Here is a 6115-nt window from a genome sequence, read left to right on the forward strand (position 1 = left end):
CAATAATGTTTTTCCTAGTTCAGTAACCCGCTGAATGGTTGAACACATGAAATCTTCAGTGTTTCAAACAGAAGGACTTTGGTGCCAAACCCATAGATTATGTTTTCCTGGTGGGAAATAGCAATGCTTAGCAATTGGAAATGTTGGCAACACTCCTCACAATGGAGAGACTTCAGTCTTCTGGCTAAACACTCCCCCCCCCCGCCCCTGTTCTTCTGAAATAATCAATTAACATTCTGACCTTATTCCTAAATCTTACGGGGCTGTTTAAATGCAGATATGGTGGTGATTTTTGTCAGGACTAGTGATGGGCGAATTTACTTCGCGTGAAATTCGTGAAACGGCCGAAAAATTCACTATACATTAATTTTAACGCCGACTTAAATTTGCGGGCATCAAAATTGATGGCGGCACCAATTCTGGCGCCGAAGACATTTGACGCACATTAAAGTCGATGGGCGTCCGTTAATTGACACTGGCGTCAGAATTGTCGCCGGTGTAGTTTCGTGGGAATGTCTCAAATAAATTCGCTGCAAATAAATTTGCCCATCACTAGTCAGGACCATTATTAAATGTGCCAAAGGGGCAATTGGAAGCTCCTGTTTTATTTCCTTTGAGGACAGACTAGTTGCAGCTCAAGTTAATAGATTAGACATATTTTTAATTGCTATTTCCCATTTTTATCCAGAAATCTCCAAATTACAGGAAGCCGATCTCCCAAAGGCTCCATGTAAATCAAATAATTCAAATTCAATCTTTAAAATGATTTCCTTCTTCTCTGTAATTTAAAAAACAAACAAAAAAAATAGTACAGGTATAAGATCCGTTATCCAGAAAGCTCTGAATTACGGAAAAGCTGTCTCCCATAGACTCCATTATAATCAAATAATCCAAATTTTTAAAAACGATTTCCTTTTTCTCTGTAAAATAGAACCATGTACATGATTCCAACTAAGATATAATTAATCCTTATTGGAAGCAAAACCAGCCTATTGGGTTTATTAAATGTTTACATGATTTTCTAGTAGACTTTAGGTATAAAGATCCAAATTAAGGAAAGATCCATTATCCAGAAAACCCCAGGTCCCGAGCATTCTGGATAATAGGTCCCATACCTGTACCTTGTACTGGATCCCAAGCAAGATCTAACGAATCCTTATTAGAGGCAAAACAATCCGATTGGGTTTAATTAACGTTAAACTGCTTTTTAAGTAGACAATGCAGATTACAGAAAAACCTCTTATCCAGAAAACCACAGGTCCTGAGTATTGTGGATAACTGGTCCCATACCTGTAATGCATTTCTTAGCAGCAGCTGTAGCTTCAGCTCTTATTGGAGTCTGTTACAAGTCTTTTAGTCAGTTACAGAGCTATTGTTACATTAAGTTTCTGGAATTTCTCTGATAATGCTGAGAAATGTATTCACTAATGTATTATGCTGTATTATTTTAGGAAGTCTGTCATCTTAAAAAAAAAAAAAAAACGAAAGTCCCTTTTAAAACCAATTTTATTTTTAAAAGAAAACAAAAAAAAACACTATGTATATGATTAGCAAAACAAACACAAAACCTTTTTGTAAAGGGAAACTATAACCTGAACATTTTCAAGCCTCTATAAAAATATAACCTGTAAAACACTGTTTCATATAAATAAAGCCTTTTTATGAAAAAAAAAATCAATTTGGTTGGCTTTGGGTTATCATGTTAACAGTTTAGAAGCACAGGTAAAGGATTCCTTATCCGTAAACCCATTATCCAGAAAGCTCTGAAGTCCAACTTCCATCGATTATATTTTGAGCAAATACCTTGTACTTGCATAAATCAGTACTGGTGGTAAAACAATACCATTGGGAACCACTTTAAGGTATGGTGATCCAAATTACTGAAAGATCCCCATGGTGTTTCAGTAATTCAGGTGCAGAGTCTGAACTGTTACAATTTGCTACATTTAGTTGATACATTTCTCAGCAGTATCTGTGGAATATTAGCAACTATTGTATCAATTCTAACAGCTGCCTTTAATGAAGGCAAGAAAGATCGTTCGTTTCAATACACACATGTAAAGCTGAATCGTCAGATATACAGGTAGACGATTTTCTGACGATTTAGCAATAACAATGGCCGATTTTCAATTGCCTTAAAAGGCGTCCCATCAAAATTTTCCGTCAAGCCCAATCGATGGCCCGACCGGTATCCAAGTCTTCTGACAATATCGGTCGGCTCTTTTCCCACCCTACACGCACAGAATATTGTACGAAAATTTGTTTCGTATGATATTAACTGTGCATATATGGCCACCTTTAGATCTGCCAGGAAGCTGCTATCTGGTTTCCTTCCCATTGTTCTGTTGTTAGGTTGCTGGGGAGGGAGGGGGTGATATCACTCCATCTTGCAGTACAACAGTAAAGAGTGACTGAAGTTTATCAGTCATGTGAGAAAGTCACATGACTGAGGGCAGCTGGGAAACTGTCCTCCATGTCCGCTTCATGTCAGATTTCAAAATTAAATCTAAAAAAATCTGTTTGCTCTTTTGAGAAACGGATTTCAGTGCAGAATTCTGCTGGAGCCGCACTATTAACTGATTCATTTTGAAAAAATTCCCATGACAGTATCCCTTTAATGTATGTCCAGCTTTAGATCTAATATATATTTTTTGGGGGGGGGGGAAGATGTACTAGCTAACTCCAGTAACTGATTCCAGCACAAACAAATCTAACAATGATTTTAAGAGTGAGCTCAAATACATCTTACAGGCAAAAAGAGCAGCCCCAAAGACCCAATTGGAGAGAATTGGGACACAGATGGTGAGAGGGGGATAGTGAAGATTAACTTGATTATTTCAGAAACCGATTATGGGCGTGTGTGTTATTTCTACGAGCTCCCTCTTCTATTAGAATTTTCATGTTGCATAGTCCCCTTTCAAGCACAAAGGAGGCAGCATACCCTCTTTTTAACATTAACTCAATGAAAATCTGAAATTGTACTTGGTAGGAAAAGTTAGGGTGGTGGCAGGTGGGGAGATTAGTCGCCCAGCAACAAATCTTCTCTACTTCAGGTGACTAACCTCCTCGAAATGCCTTCCCACCAGCAAGAATAAGAATCAATGGAGGAATGGCATACAAATTGCTTCAGATCTCCAAAATTTCCTTGTGAGGCAAGTGCAGAAATCAGAAGCGAGACGTATGCCACCCCGCCGGTGATTCGTATTCTTTCCGGCTGGAAGGCATTTCTGGGAGATTAGTTGCCGGAACTAGAGAAGATTTGTAGCTGGGCGATCTCCCATCTGCCACCATCCTTCAAACACACAAGCAACCCAGGGAGAATCCATCTGTATAATCAAGCTTCTTACTTCCCACAGCTTAAGCGTTTGTTGGGGTTTGAAATTAAGTACACAGAGAAGCCCTGTGTAAAATGAGCTGATCTGTTTTTAAAACCAAAACAAAGGGGAAAGGGAGGTGTTTGTTTATACAGAGTTCGTCATAATGAACTGCTAAGTTGTTTTGATCATGCACCTACAAACAGGCAATTAAATATGACTTTCACCTTCAGATTTTGCTTGTAAATAACAAAAAGCAAAGGAATTCTGCTCAACAAAAGCACTATGCTTCAGACTATTTAAAAATGGGGTATAATGCCCCAATAGGTTTGTTCCTCCACCCAAAGGGCACACATGCATGCTTGGTTATATCAGCCAATGAGTGGACAGCGCAGAGCTCCATACTACTACTGCTGTTAAAGTTACAACATTTATGATTTCCTGCCATATTGAGCATCTTTATTATTTATTGTATTAGCTTTATAGTGGCTTAACTGTATCACCCCTAGTGCCTGTCTTCAGTACTACAGGTATGAGATCCTTTATCTGGAAACCCGGTATCCAGAAAGCTCCAAAATTACGGGACAGTTAGCAGACTAAGGGGCAGATTTATCAAATGTTGAGGTGAATTTTCAAATTTAAAAAATTTGATATTTTTTTTTGATTCGAATTTGAAAAAAATTCGAAAATTAGTACAGGTATAGGATCCCTTATCCGGAAACCCGATATCCAGAAAGCTCCGAATTACGGAATGGCTGTCTCCCATAGACTCCATTTTATACAAATAATCCAAATTTTTTAAAATTATTTCCTTTTTCTCTGTAATAATAAAACTGTAGCTTGTACTTGATCCCAACTAAGATATAATTTATCCTTATTGAAGGCAAAACCAGCCTATTGGGTTTATTTAATGTTTAAATTAGTTTCTACTAGACTTAAGGCATGAAGACCCAAATTACGGAAAGATCTTTTATCCAGAAAACCCCAGGTCCCGAGCATTCTGGATAACAGGTCCCATACCTGTATATGAAATTTATGTAAAATGTACTGTCTCTTTAAAAATCTGACTTCGACCATTTGCCATCTAAAACCTGCCGAATTGCTGTTTAAGCCTATGGGGGACCTCCTACAACCTATCCGGAGTCAATTGGTGGACTTTGAAACATCAAAGTTTTTTTGGGGGAAAAACTTTGATTCGAATTCAATCAAATGCGTTAAAACTTAAATTCGTACGATTCTAATTCAGCTGAAAGCGGACCGATTCGGCCGAAAAAAAAACTTTGACTTAATTTCGGTTGGTCTTTTTGAATTCAAAGTTCTTCAAATTTGAAATTCGACCTTGATAAATATGCCCGTAAAAGTACTTCTTCCCTTATCTGGAAAACCCCAGGCCCCAAGCATTCTGGATATCCGGTTCCCTACCTGTATAAACAGATGTTAGCTGCAATCAGATGTACCAGCGTAGGAAGTATGAAGGCACAATATGCTCTAGTTTGGTTTTTTTTTTGTTGTAATGGTGTAAGAAACTGAATTCATACTTCTATTTATATTCATACTATATATACTTCTGTCTTACACTGCACCTTGATGTCTGCTTAGAATATTTCTACAAGTATTGAATGAATAATCTTTTCTTGATGAGGCTTTGTGCATTGAGTTTTTATTTAGAAACAAATGTGGAATTTGACAACCATATAATACAAGTTAAAAATGTTAAGAACATTATGCATTTTAGTGATGTATTTCAAAGTTAAAGGGTTTTCTCTACTTGATTTTAAATACAATTGGTGTTTTCTCCCAGTCGAAACATATTTTTCAACAATATTTTTGCCATTCCAATTATCGGCACTCGCCATACAAAAGGCATAAGCCAGGTGGTACCCAAGAAATACAAACCATATATACACGAGTATAAAATAACCAGAGTATAAGCCAAGGTACCTAATTTTGAGAAATGCATTTTAGGACATCTTCAGCAGAACACACACTCCTGTGTGCGCTCTGCTAGGGAAGAACTCGCCTCTTACTCACACGCGCCACACACACGCCACACACAAGCTCACGCGCCACACGCGAGTGGAGGGATAAACCTGCCTCTGCGTTGGAGCATCTGGATCTCCAGAAGCCTGCCCCCTATCCCAGAACACCAGCCTGCGCACTTACTTGGCCACAGCTCGCCTCTAGCGCGAGTCACTGCAGGACTGCAGAGGCTGGGAGGCTGCAGTAGGAGGAACTACGCCTGTCGCCATGGTGCCCGCTGCCTCTGATGACGTCAACTGATGAAGGCACTGTGAGTGAGCAGGAGGTGCCGGGGAGATGCAGGCTGGGTAGGAAGTGAATGGCAGCCGGCGCGCTGGGGAGACAAGTGTGGCGGCACTTTGGCAACTGACTGAACTTTTCCAGGGGGCAACTGCCCCCTTCTGTGGATGGCAATGAGCCATTCACGTCATTGACCCGAGTATAAGCCGAGGTACACTTTGTCAGCACGTTTTGGGTGCTGAAAAACTTGGCTTATACTCAAGTATATAAGGTAAATACACTGTAGAAAGCACTCACCCGCCAATATATGAGATTCCACCAGTGTTTATTGCACCATGTTCACATACAGTATATATACAGTGATGTGAAAAACTATTTGCCCCCTTCCTGATTTCTTATTCTTTTGCATGTTTGTCACACAAAATGTTTCTGATCATCAAACACATTTAACTATTAGTCAAAGATAACACAAGTAAACACAAAATGCAGTTTTTAAATGAGGGTTTTTATTATTTAGGGAGAAAAGAAATCCAAACCTGTGT

The sequence above is a fragment of the Xenopus laevis genome, chromosome 9_10S (genome assembly GCF_017654675.1).
Source record: "Xenopus laevis strain J_2021 chromosome 9_10S, Xenopus_laevis_v10.1, whole genome shotgun sequence".
NCBI lineage: Eukaryota > Metazoa > Chordata > Amphibia > Anura > Pipidae > Xenopus > Xenopus laevis.